Below are 16,545 nucleotides of genomic sequence, written 5' to 3' on the forward strand. Positions count from 1 at the left end.
CCATGATTCCTACGCTTCATAGTTAGTACAGAACTGTTGTAAAATGTTTGCTTCTCCTACTCTTTGCTCTGGAAGAGTCCTAAAGGAAGGTATTATGAAACTTGCCTATGACACTATTTCTGTTGTGACTGCACAGGTGCTCTTGATGCTGACATGTGCTGCTGATATTAAGGAAGATGTCTACTACCAAGATAGCAAGCCATGTTTGTATGGTATGAATGAGGTGCTCCTTGAGTCATCACTGTTTATAGTTCATAGTGAGAATTTCCTGCCCTCTTTATTTGCTCCATAGCAATCACCCCTTAACTGCAATTGATACACCATGTCAGAAGAAAGACTCTACCATAATGCAATAGTGAATCATGATATCTTAACTACTAAGATCTTGGAATGGAAGACCATTTATATAGACCTACTGCACCTGAATGCTCAACAAAAATAGATTTGAACAGGGGATTCATCCATCCATTCTGGGAGTTACTCAATAACAAATTGTCTTTGAGTAATGTAAAAGTGTTCATCTACATAATTTCCATTAGAGCAGTTTATCTAGTTCTGATCTAGAGACCATTTCCACCATTCTATTAACATCTTTTACAGCTAAGTTAGATGAGGACTTTTTCTGAAGCAGGATAGGGCATTAATGTAAGAAACAAAATTGTTGTAGTAGATTGTTATTGACAGACAAGCTGGCTAATAATCCAGGATGATTGGTTGATGTTTCAGGGAAATGGAGGTGTTGAATTCTGCGACATTATGATGGTGGTGATGAATGGGGTAAACAAAATCAGAATCTCATTTATGAATGATGCAGTGAGACTTTCTAAAGTCTTGCCCCTCAAAGGAAGGAGGTGATGGCAGCAACATGTGGCAGCAACATGTGGAATCTTCTTCAGACAACAAAGAAATGTAAAGTGGCCAGCCCATCTCACCTTCTACTGGATTTCTATACACTGGAGACTTATCCGCATGTCCTGATTCCCCCAACACAAAGGCACTCCATCTGTCAAGTCCATTGAGGCACAATATCATCCTCAACCCTCTTTGGCCCACTGTACAGGTAGCTCTACCCATCTTTTCTTATTCTATTTCAAAAGTTAGTGTTTTTCAACTTCTGCTGACATAAGCAATGCCGAGCAGCCTGGCCATGTCACTTGCTGTTGTAGGCAGTTTCTACACTACAATTAGCAAGTATGTATTTTTGCGGGCAGGGTCCTCCCTTCTGGTCACTGGTAGCTGCTCTCCATTTCAACTTGAGCTGCAGGCCCCCCTCTCCCACCGCAGAAGGAATCTGGAAGTCTGACCACTCTCTGCTTGGTGAGACACATCTCTGGCATTACAAGGGCTCCTAATATACCTGAAAAAACTGGTATGCGACAAGCCTCCAGCATTCCCTTTTCCTCTGTATTTCCACCAATAAAATCACAGCTCCATCCTCTCACTCTTTTGAATCCTAATCTGTTGTCTTGAATGTTTCTTTTGGATTGGGGACAAATGGCAGGGAGATAGATCTCCTAGCTGAAATTTGATAAACTTGCAGATGCAGCTTTGGGGGAGTTGTCCAAGTTGCTTTCTGAGAATTTCAGATCTGCTATAGGAGCTCTGCTTGCTACATTGTGCTCTGCCTCTCTGTCTGTGTAACGGACTTGCACGTTTATTTTTTCCAAGCCAATATTTCAAAGGTGATGCTCCCCAGTGCTGCCTAAAAGAAACTCTCTCAAGCCTACAATACCTTTTTAGAACTCCTCAGCACTTGGAATGGGAGGTATGTAACACCAGCAAACATAAAGCTGTTTGGACTTGGATAAATTCACCTTTTCAAGAAGAGCCAGACTAAACATTCTGCAGGTATGAATTCGGCTTTAAGCCCCAAATCATCTAGTTAAATGTCTGAAAATTACAGTAACAATCACAAGTTCTTACCTTCATTCTGTGACAAGGACAACTGCCTGAGTTTGATTCATTCAGCTACTTACTGGAACTTGCTGCCATTGTTGATGGGACTGATATATTGGATATTGCTTTATCTGAGTTTAATGATGACAGTGAAGATGACTGAGGAGAGGCTAAAAATACAAATGCCCAAGGGAGAACAAGCATTGCTTTTGCAGTGTGCCAGCCAGTCTGGTAAAGTAGGTGGTTGACAGAAGTTTAATGTCAGCAGCTATTGATCAGAAGAAAGGTATTGTGGAAACTGATTCACAGTAAGAGGCAAAGGTGCTGACTAGTTATTAATTAGAGAACATGGCACTTTTTAATGCTGTATTTTTCATTCAAATATAGACCTAGACATGTTGGATGGGAGAATGTTTTGTTGTTGTTGCTGCTGCTGCTGTTGCTACTATTTTGGAGAAGTGGTTTGGGATTACTACTATTTATTTATCACAGTTATATCCTAATGCTTAGTAATTTCAGGCCAACTTATATGTTCTCATTTCGATCTCCCACAATAATCCTTGTCCAAGGCCACCCAGCGATATTCATTAGCAAGCAACAAATGCAAATCAGTCCAGTCTGTATCTATGACCTCCTACTGGTGCTTCCATGAGACTGAGGCCACATTCAGCCAGCTTCCTTGCCCCAGGATGAAGACACTTGCTAACAATATTGAGAGGACATATCCTCATGCCAGCACCATATCTCGTTGTTGCTCACAGCAAAAGACCTGCAATCTGAGCAATCCATGCTGCATGGAGGAGGAGCACTGAAATGATGCAATTGGGGATGGTGATCTGCTCAGCAGCAGTTTTTCCAGATGGCTCTTTCTGTTTGGTCCCTGAGCTCACCATCTGTTCTGAAGTGCTTGTTTGGCTGTAAGGGAGATCAGAATTCCGGATTTCACAACTGCTTTTCTCCTTCTTTTCTAAATGGGTTGGCCCATACAGTGAGTGATAAAGAGCAAAGTCTGGTAATTGACTAGCCTATCCCTAGCTTAATGCATGTCACTGAAAGGTGTGTAGTGGGGGCAGCAAGATTTAGGGTGATGTGGTTTTCTGATAGCTCTGGGATGGGAAGAAAATATGGCAAAGCTTCTGTGTGGAGCTACTCTGAGATCCATGTGACTTATTTTTTGCAGTGTGTTAAATCACAATTTAACAGCTGCTTCTTGGAAGTATTATAAAGGAAGTGTGTTTTAACATATTTTAATCAATCAATTAATATTTATCTATTTTAATCAATATTTATTCTATTTTTACTGTAAACCGCCCAAAGGGAGATGGGCGGTGGCAAATTTGAAATATAAATAAATAAAAGAAATAAAAGTGCAGGTTGTTGAACAAATCATAGTTGACAGCTGAAGGGATAATTCCATATGTAATAATAACCCTAGCAAAGGAGTAACATATCATCCCATACTGATCCAAGCAAAGAGGAAATCAATATTTAGGCAAGAGCTTTCTCAAAATTTTCATGTACCATATTACAGGGCTCTTCTGCTTCCAGTGAACGACTACCACTGGTTTCCATGGTTTCCACTTTTCTACATATATATCCAGAAGTTCAGCCAGTAATATATTATCAACTTCTTGGCAATTTTTCATAACATCAGATTATGTATAATCAAAGGTACTGTCATTTGCATTCTATGTGCCAGGGTTGTTGTCAGTATTTTGGTTTTAGTCTTAACAAGAAAATCCGACAACTGCATGACATTCAGTGGGATCTTTACTAGATCCACATGTCTATAAGCCTCAGTGATGGAGGTTAGAAAAACTTTATTTAAAACGGCAATGTTTGTTTATTTCTTGCATTTATATCCTGTTGCAATCTATTGACTCTTGCAGCTTGCATGATATAAGATAAATTTTTAAAACTTTTACGGTACATTTAAAGTAGCACTTGAATAACTAAAACATAAAATCACAAGATCAGTGCACAATACAACATCAGTAAAATAAAGCAAAAATAGGAAAAATAAAATATGGAACATTGCATATCCGTAATAGAACCCTCTCTGAAATAGCTCCGTTTTTAACATCCTTCTTATTACTGTCTGGAGAGGGCTGCTCTGATTTCCCTTGAAGGCTTTTCCAACACACTGATGCTGCCAATGAAAAACAGCACCTCCTAATTTTGGTTCCCTTCACCTCCTGGAAGTGTGAGATTATAAGGAGTTTCTCTCTAGATGATCTAGTATGTTGGGCCAATTAAGGTTGGAGTTGGTAGTTCTGCAAGTAGAGACCTCCATCCAAAGTATAGACCTTTAATATGTTTTATACTGCTCAAAACGATGACCACCTAACTGGGAATTTTCCTATATTCATAGATTTAATGGTATCTATTGGAAAGATAAGGGTGTAGTTAAAAAGCAGCTTGACAGTGAAGAATTATATAAAAATGACCATTTTTTTCCTCAGTTACATTTGATTCAAAATAAAAATATAATGATAATGAGTCAGAATCGTGATGTATTTTACTATGGTTATCATTAATAGTAGATTTAATATTATATTGCAATAATGGTTTCAAACTGAGAAGCTAGTAATTTATATAGTCTTTTGTCCTATGCCCAATAACTTTGGTTTATATGAAATCCTGTTTCAAGTACATAAAGGGAATTAAATGCCTGTTTGGCAATCATAAAAGCTTTGTCTGATTCTGGTATAGGTCATCTTGCATATGTACTCAAAAGTTTCTTTTTTTCTTATTTAACTTTTTAAACTTTCTTGTTTTGAACAACTAATACATTCAGAGAATGCCTATTTATAAGTAGGGATTTTTCAACCTCTAGCTGCATTTATTTTATAAAAAATGGATCCTTTAAACAATATATATTTAAATATCATATAAAATACAACTCTTCTTGTAAATGACAGTGTTACTTAGGAATGATCAGATACAATAATAGTACACATATTATATTTGTTAATCTATTCAACTAAGGATTTAACAAATAAAATAATTAATACTGTACAGCATCATGGCAGGAGCTTGGATCCATTTTTAGCCATAATTCTGTTATATTGTTAGCATTAAGGGCTACCATAAGGTACGTGTGGAAGATATTAGGGTGAAAATATCATTTTTAGCCTCATTCTTATGACAAATTTATATTCCAGAATAATCCCAGTTTGAAAATTGCAAGGGGGTGGGTTGTTGTTGTTAAATCATAAACAAGTGTGGTATTTTAATACTTCCGATCAGCTTGTTGCCAGTCAAATTTTCAAACTACTTGAGTTAATACAAGAGAATTTTGAATTGTCTAAATTGTGAAACGGCAGTGTCTTCAAATAAAACCTCTTGAATTCATACTTTGGTCTCGATGCATTAGTAGCACCCAGGGGCATCTATAGGCTCTCACTGCTTTCATCATTCTGACAAAAGCAGTGTGTATGATGTTGTGAAGCACATAAAGAAGGTGTGGGGCTTCCATCATGCTGCCCTCTCCTCATCGTTTTAACATTTTAACACTCTTAAAAAAGATTGCTCTTCAGTTTGGAAAGGTAGCGCACGCACAGATTTACAATTAGGGATTGCTGATAAGTGTTCTCTTTCTGTTTATGAACCACTTATCTGTCAAAGTAATGGAAAAACTGCAAAATATTATTTCATGCATGACATCAAATTTAATTATTATTTAAAAATACACTAAATGATGCCTTATATGTAATGTGTTTTTGTTGTCTCCTTTTTATGTTTGTGTTCCTTTTATTTTTTTATTTTTTCCCTTCTCTCTCTCTCTGTCTCTCTGTCTCTCTCTCTCTCTCTGTAAAACAATGAAAACATTATTGTGAATCCAGCAGAATACAAGGCAACTGATTCAGCAAAGGCAACAAACATAAATCTGGTAAACAAATCTTCAGCCAGGAAGTTTAAGCAGAAGTTTTCAGTGCTCTACCTGAGGCTGACTTGTTGGCTATTAGAGATTATCTTACTCCTTTGAATATTAGCTGTATGAACACTAGGTTATTGACACCATATTGGACAGGAAGACTTCTACAACTGAGGGGGCAGAATGAGGCAATCTCCTCAAGGGTGTATAAGGCTTGTGCCACTTCAGGGTGCCCATAATGCCTTGCTGCATGTGGTCTTTTACTTCCTTCTGGGCTGCAAAAATCTGGAAGATCAACGGATGGAAGCAAAAATATGCAGAAAACTCTTTGTGTTGCAGTTCCTATCTGATAGCCTAGTTTCATCACTGAGATGATCTTCCTGGGAAATAATAGGATTAACTATTATGGCGTGGTATCATGGTTCAATGAGTCATATTCATAATAGTTTGGGGAGATAATTGTACTCAGTAAAGTTTAACTCAGTGTCTAAAACCAGTTACAACATGTAGAAAATTAGACATTAGGATATTTCCTGTTTTTTTGCAGCTGAACATAAACTAGGAACTAAATGAAAGCTAGAATATTAAACAATTGTCTCCAAATCTCTGAAGATTTAGAAATGTTATCTATGGTAATTACTTGCTCAAAAGTCCATGGCATGCCATAAATGCTGGCTTAAAAAAACCTTTCAAAATTGCAATGTATTTTCATTAAAATTGTCATTGCAGCATGATGGAGGAAATAATAGACAGGAAAAAAAATTAAAATGAGCAGATGTCTACACAATGGAAGCAAGAGAATATTAGGCTCTAATGGATGTCATTAATAAATTCCCCAAGCAGATCATTAATGATATGATACAGTTTTGTGCATATAAATAATTGTGGTCAAAATTTCAAAGCAGGAACTCTCTTCACCAAAAGAGTTAGGTAGATTTTCATAATGAATTTCAATTCATTAAAATTAGGACATAGAAAAATAATTATTAGTAGTAGTGGCCAAGCATTTGTTACCAAATTCTGATATTTATAGAACACATAATATATTCGGTAATATAAATAAAAGTTTAACAATGCATTGTGTTTTTCTGTTACTACCAAAATATCTACATAAAATGAGTACCTTTAGTAATGCAACATTTGTTATAATTCAGAAATTTAAAGACGCGGTCAACTTTTCATTATCTTTACATTGTACAGTTTGGGATATCTGCAGTGGACAGCATGGTGTGACATATTTATACTGTTGTTCTGGTTGCTGAAAGCATTGCTACTTTCTCTAAAGGAAGACAGCCATGTATATTAGGAAAAATGTTAGGGGTAAGGGAAAGCATTGTTCTAGCAGATGGAAAATTGCTTTGGATGCTTACATTGTCCCTCTATTAAAAATGAAAGTGACCTTTATTTAACTATTTTCAATTTAGAGTAATGACAAGATTATTAAATTAATACTTTTATATACTACAAAAATGTTGGGCCTTTCCCTGGGATTTTAGGGCTTATATCCAATACACATTAATTTAATATTCATGCAAGTGAATCCTCAGGGTGCAGAAAGAAATGAAAACCATAGTGTTTAATGATCCTCCCTAACTAGAATAAAAAGGCATGGTTATGGCTTAAGCCTCATTCCATCCTATTTTCAAGAAATCTAATATTTGATTTAGGGTAATGATGCCTCTGAAATTAATCTTGTGCCTTTAATTATTAAATCTCTGGCATTATTGAAACCTTTCTAATTATTCCCTTTGCTCAGTGGTATTAGCAAAATTTATGCTTAAATTTAAAATCACTTTAATGTGGGCTTGTATTATTCTCATGCTCATTTGCCTTTTTTGAGATTTCACCTCTGAGACAAAGACAGGTTGACTGTAGCCAGTATCTCCTTTATTAAAATTATCTTCTTAGAATTTTTTACTGGTAAGATAATAAGAAGAAACTGTGGTTCTACTTCTTTTCTGCTAAATCCCATTTCTCATTAGCTCTTTGCTCCTTAACACTTTCTGTAGAATGAATATTCTTTTATGATCAGTTAAGTTTGTCAACTGACAAACATTTATGTATCCATTACCAGAGAAGCACACTTGAGATATGAGAGTTATTTCTTCCAGACAAATAGAAGTAAGTCTGCAGTTTGGTAGATTTTATAGCCAATTTTGAATCAGAAAAGACGTGTTAGTTAACAACTTTAATTGGACTGATGACTGCAGACAACTTTTTAAGTTCGACTGTACATGACTATGAAGTCAGTTTGATGGTCTCGTGGAGCTGGAAGGAATCAGCACAAGGCTTTCTCTACATCTTCCCATTGGCTATGATTACTGGAATGGCCTTGGACTGATGCAACATCCATCTCTAGGCATTCCTGGAAACATAGTGACAAGCATCTGCAGAGAGAACCTTGTGTCTCTGCGAACCGTTTGAAAAAAAATGAAAAAGCAAGGAGAAAACACCAGCGTTTGGCCATTTTGTAGGTAAAGTTGGGTGAATTTTTTCTCCCTATCTGTAATTAGTAGAAAATCTGTCCCCATTTTCACAGGATAAGAATTGAGAAAAACATGAATGTGGGAAGGAGAATTTTGGCCATCTTAAGGAGTGCAATGGCAGGATTTTGTGCTTCAGGGATGTTTTTACCTAAGTTTTCATAGAAACAAAGATTATGGAAATTGACAATATTCTAAGACTTTAAGAACTCTTGAATGCCTCTATTTTTCACTGAGTCATTTGCAAAAGTTATCATTGCTAAGTTTTTCTCACACCTCTCTCTTATCAATACACACAATACAATTTAAAGCTCTGCCTCAAGCTAGATCCTAACCAAATTCTCAGGGTAGAAGCTACGCTGACAATCCTAGTATGTAACTATATCTGACAGTGAACAGCAGCAGAGTTATTTCTTTAATTCTCCTTGACCTATCAGTAACTTTTATAACATTGGTTACAGCTATTCCTGCACCATTTACAGAGAATGAGAACTTTCATCTGAAGTGATTCTGCAGTTATCTCCCAGGACAGGTTTAAGAAAGAGGTGCTGAAATTGTTCTTTTAGCCATTGGGAATGATCATGTGGTATTTTATAAAGTTCCATCCTACTTCCTCACTGGTTAATATCTATACAGAGTTCTTGAAAGAGATCATTGCAGTGCCTCAGACTCTTAATTATCTCATCCATCAACTCTAATAGCAAAGATTTTGGAATCCCAGACAAGCAATAGGAGACTGAATAAATTTAGGTAAATCTAGATAAGACTGTAAGGCAATTGTTAAAAAGAAGAACACCTTCACTTGCTTTGGACATTCTTATGTTGATGGAGAAAAAAATAATCTGAGGTGAGGATGTAATCCCATTTGGTGAAAGTGATTATGCTCAATGATAGCACAACCCTCAACACAGGAGTTCATGCGCCTGTGGAGTTCATGTTCCTGTGGAGATTTAGAATAAAGTTTTCCCATAAATGTACATTCTCCACAAACTGTATACTGGATCTTGATGAAACTCAAATCTAGGCTGATCAGAATAATTCAGAGCAGATTTCTCTCATCCAGGTTTGGGTTGATTAATATAAACTACCCTGTTGTATTAAAAGCCACCTATGAAGTTCTATGTGTTTTTATGGAGCAATGGCAAATAATATGGTAACAATTACATCCAAAAGAGGAAAAAGCTGTTTGACATAAACAACAAGGTAGGAATGGAAAGGAGTAGGAATATTGGATTCAATGAAGGACAGGTGTGCCCTCAAATTAGAAAGAGATTACCACCATTTTCTCCAATTATAATCTTATAGAAACGATGGAGTGATCTCAGGACAGAGAATATTGGTTTTATTTATTTACTTTATGGAAATTAATAGAATTTTCATAAATAAATTAATAACAAATAAATATTTTTCGCTTCTCCTTAAACCCCAACATTACTTTCTAAGTTCAAGACGAAGCATTATTATTCTTGATAGTCACCTTGTCAGTTTGCATGAAATCTTTTTAATCTATCTGTTCTAAAACTCACTATGAATTTTCCCTGCCATACATATTCTCTGGCCAATTTTCTTGCAAAACAAAGGCTATCTAAGTTCTCAATAACCTTTCTGAGAAACAGTAAGACTATTTAAGAGACCCAAATCAAAGACAACTTTCTGTGGAAGGAGCACTCCACTGTCTCTTTCAAGACAGAAGGCATCGTCCCCTATGATTATGGCACATTATCACCTCCTATACCCATAGCAAGGATCTAATTTGCAGATGGCTGAACATATCTCACAAAAGACTTTGTAAACTTTGTCAGGCATCTCAGGTTCAAAGAATCTGGATGGTCTTGCAAGACATTACCTCTGTCATCTCACGAGATTCTGACCATCTGGCATCCAGCTCAGAGTGATATGAGCAATTCAAATCAAAGTACCTAGCAAACTGCCCACAAAGCTCAACAAGATCCCAGAATCCAAAACAGAATGGGTTATCCTAAGTATTGCTGCTGGTCAGATGGAATATGCATAAAGAAATCCTGATGTTTCATTGTCCTTATGCTATGCTATATGTCCAAAGGTATCCATGTAAGAGTCTCCTTAGGCACTTCATTTCTTGGATATGCTTAGTGAATCAAAGAACCTCCCTGGATCAGTGTCCTAGGAAAGGCTGCTAGGAAGAACCCTGACAACTGCCCTAGCTATCTATATTCCAGAGATCAACCAGGTGCCCCACAGAGCTGCTCATTAGATCTCTGGGAAGTTCCCTGAGGGCCTGTAGGAAGATGTCTGGGGCAGACAAATCTAATGGGTCTGTCACCACCACTCTGAGGTCAGCAGTGGCTACTGGTCTTAAGGTGTCAAGATAATGACAATGGACTGATGCTAACATCTTCTACTCTCAGGTCATATATTAATTGCTCTGAGGTAAAAAACAGATCCTCTGAATTGGTGCTGACTTGGGACAGGCTTATAGTTGTCATGGCAGCAAGGAACTCTCAAGTCACCCCAACCAGATTTTCAAGGGATACAAAGCCTGGGGAATCCATCACCTGCCCAGAAATGGGCTTGAGGACTTCAAGGTGGGAACTAGCTGGTAGCAAGGGGATTAGCACATTAACAACACTTAAAGGGCCTCATATCCAATTGCTTGGGGAGCAATGAATCTGGTCACCAACAAATTCTTTCTTGTTCTGAACTCATGTTGGGTGTGCATCATATTTCCATCTGCCCAGTGCTATAACAATCTTCACCTCATTCTCTAGATGTCCTACAGTTCTACGTTCCCCCTCCAGCCCTGACTTGTATTAGCCTCCATTCCAAACCCCCTTTTCATGTGATTTGCAACCACCCATTATCTAGCTTGGGCTCCTCCAATCAGGTGAGGCTGATTCAGTCTCTAACACCTCAGACCTTCCCTCCTTAGAGCTCCACCCTCAGGTGTCTCATTCCTGGGTATAGAGGAGCCATACTCTATTCAGTGCCTAGAGTTCATTTCCCTGTGCTCTCTCACCTCAAGGGGCGGGGTTCCACACCTCTGTCTGCCATTCATGCCGGTAAAACAATGTTCACCTAGCCACACTCTCTTAAAAACTAAAAAACAAACAAAGAAAAATACAGTGCTGTTCAATACATAGACTGTATTATTGCATATATGGTTGGTGCAATGTTGTGGATGATAGTCAAGTACCATCAAGTTTCATATAAGAACTACAAATAATTTCAGGTATCTCTAGGATTTCTGTACCCTGCACCACCCAAGCAAATAATACGGGGGGTGGGGTGGGGGAACAAAAATCTTTAAAAGCAAATATTTTCAATTACATGAAAATCAATCCCATACTTTACACAGTTTACAAAAATGTGTTTAATCATTAATTTATATCAGGTAAGCCTACAAGAAAAATATTGCATTATTTCTTTGTCAATTGGGGATTGCAAGAGTCATGTCAATACCTTCATTCACTAGGGTGTATCTGTATACCTTACCAGCGGCTAAATATAGCAGCAGCTTAACTGTCACTTTCATGGCAAAGATATCATTTATGTGTTTCTGTATACAACATAGTTAGCATCTTTGTGCTTTAGATCATTTTTTTAAAAAATAGTCAGCTTGTTACTTTGAAGATTTGTGTAAGAGTATCCGGTTAGTTGCTAAACAAGCCTAACAAAGAAAATGTTCTCCTTGGATGCTTTTATGTTTCTTCTTTGTGTTGTGAAGGGGAACAACCTTCAGCCTATATTAAATGATAAATGCTAAAAGTAGCCTGTCAAAAATAAATGGGAAATGTGAAGCTTTACTGAATTATTCATACACGTTAGTACAGGTAAGTAAGTATGTAACTCCTCCTTTCTTCCGTATTTACAACTATTGTAGCTTCCCACTTTTTGCCTCTTGCATCTTCCCTCCTTTTGTGCCTGAAATTTGACTAAGGTCTGCATGACATCCTCGGCCACAGATTGCCCACTCCTTATATACATGGTGAACAAAAAGATTTGTGATTCAAACATTCTGATAATAAATATTATGTTGATGTATCTCCCTGCCATGCCAAAGTGAATTCCCTGAAGTGTTAGTAGAGCATCTCATTGTACATTTTAGGACAGTGTGATAACAATCCATAAAAATGTTGATTTTCAAGAGAAATATGGGTAATTGCCAAGGAGTGGGAAAGAAAAGTAAAGGTAAAGCAGACGTGAGCTGCCTATTGTAAATGAGTTTCTCAATAAAGTGTTTTAAAAGGACATTTTCTATTGTTGGGTCATTGCCTTCTGTACCATTTGCAGCTTCCAAACAGCCGTTAAATGTCAAACAGTCACAAAAGAAGCCCTGAGGACAGCATATTACACTAGTTAAGCTCTGAGGTAGCAAGGTCATGAATAACTATGCTTTGGTCTAAATCTCAAGGAATGTTGGTTCAGCCTTCTTTTATGAAACCGGTAAGAGAGAAATGCTGCAGATGGCACAGATGTATTTTTATAACCCTGCCTCTGGGCTACAAGTCTGTGGACCAACATTAATTTAGTCTTGTCTGCTTTTAGCTTGAACTTCTTTTATTGTCCAGATCCAAACCTCAACCATACCAGGTTGGAAATAGTCACACATTACACAAGGCCTACTCTGACACTATTAAATTGATGATTTCATACATAGCAGCCAAGGGGAAGGGGCTCATTTCAGTCAAGACTTTGTCCCACAATCTGGATTTCTACACGCTCAACTATCTGTTACTTGCATCAAGAAGAGAACTGCTAATGGGAGTTTTCTCCTGATTAAAATGTTGTGTGTGTGCACACATGAGAGAGAGAGGGGGGGCTTGAAGGACATGCTCCTAATCTAAATGGCTTTTTTAAATGCATAATTTCTAATTGGGTGAGTCATGTGATGCTTTGTTAGTTCAACATGGCCTGGTTCTATGAAAAGAAATAAACAGCTACTCATTAGACCCTTGACACAAAAGTATCAAACCTTGATGTAATTTATCTTGATGGCTTTAAGGACAGGAAGACAGCAATAAGCTCTGTGGAATAAGTTCCTTAAGACTGGTAAAAGTCATCCAGCAATTTTCACTACAATAGGTGAACATCAATGTTTTATGAACAGCTTTTGCAAGTTAAATCACAGATACATTTAACATTGGCAGGAACGCTTCATTTCCATGGAAGGGCCAAAGTTGTGGAACACACTCCTACTGATGTATGCTACCTTACGTATAAAATCAGGAGTTTGATAGCATCTACCGATTGTTTTGGTACCTTAGACCAGGGTTCCTCAACCTTGGCGACTTGAAGATGTGTGGACTTCACACATTCTGGGAGTTGAAGTCCACACATCTTCAAGTCACCAAGGTTGAGGCACCCTGCTCCTGACCACAGCTGTCCTAATTTTTTTTTTTTTTTTACGTATGTACAGCTTCCTATTTCTGTTTGAGTCTTTCCACTTGTTATATTTGAGGAGAAAGCTCTAAATATATTGTTTATGAAGGCCTTTTGAAGATTTAGAGGGTTTTTTAAAATAAGCTGTGAGTGTGGTTCTAATATTTATATTTTTATAAGCTGCTCAGAACAATTGGGGAATGGGTGACACACACACACACACACACACACACACATATATATTGATATTGATATTGATATATTGATATTGATATTGATATTAACAATAATCCGAAACTTTCTCCACTATTAAAGCATGATGGTTATGAAATGATAAAATGATCTGCGTTGATATGTAAGCAGAAATAGAAGCCAATTTAGTGTGTATTATCCTCTAGTTTTGCTTTTTATTTTTACTGATGGAAGCTGTTTAAGGTCCAATGTTTGTTTTCTAAAACACAAAGAAAATTGTTTCAATTGCTTCATCTTATGTGTTTGTTTTCTTGTTTCCCTGAACAGGACCTTTTCAGATATAAAACCAAGCCTTTAATTTGTTTGTTCCAGGTCCATTGCACAAGATGACTCAAGTTACAATAAATTACAAATACATATTTTTCCCCAAGTACACCACAAAGTCAAGTAACAGGCAATTCAAAGAAATGTTCTAGGAACTTTTTCTGCCAATCACAGGTCTAAATATGAACAACAACAACCTTAACAAAAGAAGAAGAAGGAGAAAAAAAAAGAATTCCTTTTGTCAAGGCAAATTAACTAGAAGAATCTGGAAAGGCAGCCTTACTTATGAGAGACTGAAAACATTCATGTGGTGTTTGTACGATTTTCCTGTTTTGTGTTCTGAGTAGTGAATAATGAAGCCTGAAATCAGGAAACCAAATTATACTTGCAAATAAGTGAATCCTGATTGGCTCTTCTTTGTTCCATGAAAGCCATTATTATTTACCTGGCAGGAGGTAAATTAGTTTTTGCTCACATTCCAATGTCTCCTGTTATTTTTAATAATGACTGCACATATCCTGACAGCTTACATGTGTTTAGGACAATATTGGATTGTAGTACTAAGTGGAATTTTAAAAAGAAGTCTAAGATTGGCCCCAAGTCCTTTGTTTATAAAACTGGGCATGTCCTGAAACATGGATCTTAATCTCTGCCCTTGTTCTACTTGACTGTCTCGTGACCTCTTCAATAAGATAGTCAGATAGTTCACATTCCTACTACTTTCTAATGCAATAATAGAATCAGACAATCTGCAGGGTGCATTATATAGATTTCTATAGCAGGAACTGAAATTCCAATTGTACTTTAGCAAATCAAGTTATAGGAATACTGGTAGCACCTATTAAGATGTGGTTATTACAAGCAGTGACCACGGTCTCAGCCGAAATGTGCTCCAGGGCTTCCAGAAAAACTTCAAGCTCCTTCTGGAACCCAAAAGTTTCCATCATTCCCTTGGGGTAGGCCAATCAAATAGGTCTTACCTCTCTGCAGTGGAGGGTGCACATGGAGAACTTCAGAGCCAAAAGGGAGTGATCTGTCCATGGCAAGACACTGATGCTTACATCCCCCAAACTCAGGTTACAACACCACTGCCCTGAGACAAAGACCAGATCTAATGTGTTAACTTCACAGGTTGGGCCCTCAGTAAGTTGGATCAAGCCCAGGGTTGCCATAGTGGCCATGAACTCCCAAGCCACTCTCTCTCTGGGCCCAAAGAAGACAGACTGAAATTCCCCAGAACCATCAGCCTAAGGAACTGCCAACCCTGCCACAAAGTTGAGGAGCTTCGGCAGGGATTTATGTATGTATGTATGTATGTATGTATTTATTTATTTATTTATTTATGAATCAAATCTGTACACTACCCCTCTCACTATATAAGTGACTCTAGGTGGCTCACAAACAAAAACAATAAAACAATAAAAATCTTACAAAATATACAAAATTAAAAGACAGAACATCCTCAAACCACCGACCACCTCCAGTGCTGCAAACTCCCATTAGATACCCAAGCTAGTTGGCAGAGCCAGGTCTTAACACTCTTTTGGAAAGCCAGAAGAGTGGGGGCCAATCTCACCCCAGGGGGCAAGGAAGGGAGGCAAGGAAGGGAGGTATACCGCAGGCAGGGAGGTAAGCAAGCAAACTGATACCTATAGCCCAACCTCACAAAGAGAGTCTCACATCTGATTTTGTCTGGGGTAGCACCCCTAAAGGCTAACAGAGATTCCCAGATGACAACCACCACTCCCCACCCCTGCCCTGGAGTCATGGCTGGTGCCACATCTGAAGCCCACGAGGCACATTTCAGAGAGGGGATCCCTCCCCTCCACCCAATCAGGTCTCAGTGATACAGGCCAGGTCAGTCCTGTCATCCACAATCACATCATAGATGAGGGAGGTTTTATTGCAGGCTGACCTGGTAATAAGTTACCTGTTAAGTAGAAGCAACCAGAGTCCAGAGCTACCGAAACTTCAGAGCCCAGGTCTTGGGGCTGAGCACAGGGGTCCAGAATGCAGTATCAGTCTTAAAGGTTGAAGACCATCAATGCTATTGGTCCATTGCATTGATGGGTTTTCTGGGAATATACTGCAGTGGTTTTTCAGGCCTTCTGCACTGGTGTTACACTGTCGTATGAATGTATTTCTGCCATTGCATATGCTGCTATAACTGTTCCAGATGTCAACATTTTTGTAGTTGCTACTGGTAGAGCACTTCTTTCTACTAACAGTATGCTTATTTATTGGTGGTATCCTTTACCAGGTCACAACACTGTTCTTGCAAATACATTGGATTTTTCTCAAGTCAGTAACATTTCCTACAAGTTACTGTTGCTATATCCTACTAATATTGCTGTTAATTATCTATGGCTGTTTATTCAACAAAGCTTATTTTGCAAGTAACCCTTAACTCTACTA

This window comes from Python bivittatus, unplaced genomic scaffold, assembly GCF_059951505.1.
Source record: "Python bivittatus isolate LINGU-HERP-01145 unplaced genomic scaffold, Pbiv_v1 ctg000330_np1212, whole genome shotgun sequence".
Lineage (NCBI taxonomy): Eukaryota > Metazoa > Chordata > Lepidosauria > Squamata > Pythonidae > Python > Python bivittatus.